The following is a 457-nucleotide window of genomic DNA, read 5'->3' on the forward strand; positions in this document are numbered from 1 at the left end:
GTCCACTTTGAGCAGGAAGCCCGGTAGAGCACGCACATCTGACCACCTTACGGGAGTGGACCAATGAATGAAGCTGTCACATGGGCAAGTGACAGAGGATCCACACAGTTGCCCAAAACGGTCACAGACAAAAGACGTCGCACAGCCTCGTCTCAGAGCTCTGGCCCGGGGGGGACCGGACCCCCAGGCAGATCCCATGCAGCCTGGACGCCCCTGCTGTGCATTCTGTCCTCCTGGAAATAAAATTGAAATCATTTATTTTCTCAGCTACTCCATGAAACATTCTAAGATTTATTCTAAAGGAGAAAAGGAAGGAGGAATGAGTGTGACATTGGCTTTTCGACTGTGGTTTCCATTTCCATAAACCTCAGGTCACAGGAACGCATGAGGTGCTCACAAACGTCCTTCTGCAATCCCTGTGGCCTCTGGGGGCACAGCGTCTCATGGCTTCACCACC

Source organism: Aethalodelphis obliquidens, unplaced genomic scaffold, assembly GCF_003676395.1.
Source record: "Aethalodelphis obliquidens isolate GAN/ISIS:26980383/991018 unplaced genomic scaffold, ASM367639v1 scaffold33, whole genome shotgun sequence".
NCBI classification, from domain to species: domain Eukaryota; kingdom Metazoa; phylum Chordata; class Mammalia; order Artiodactyla; family Delphinidae; genus Aethalodelphis; species Aethalodelphis obliquidens.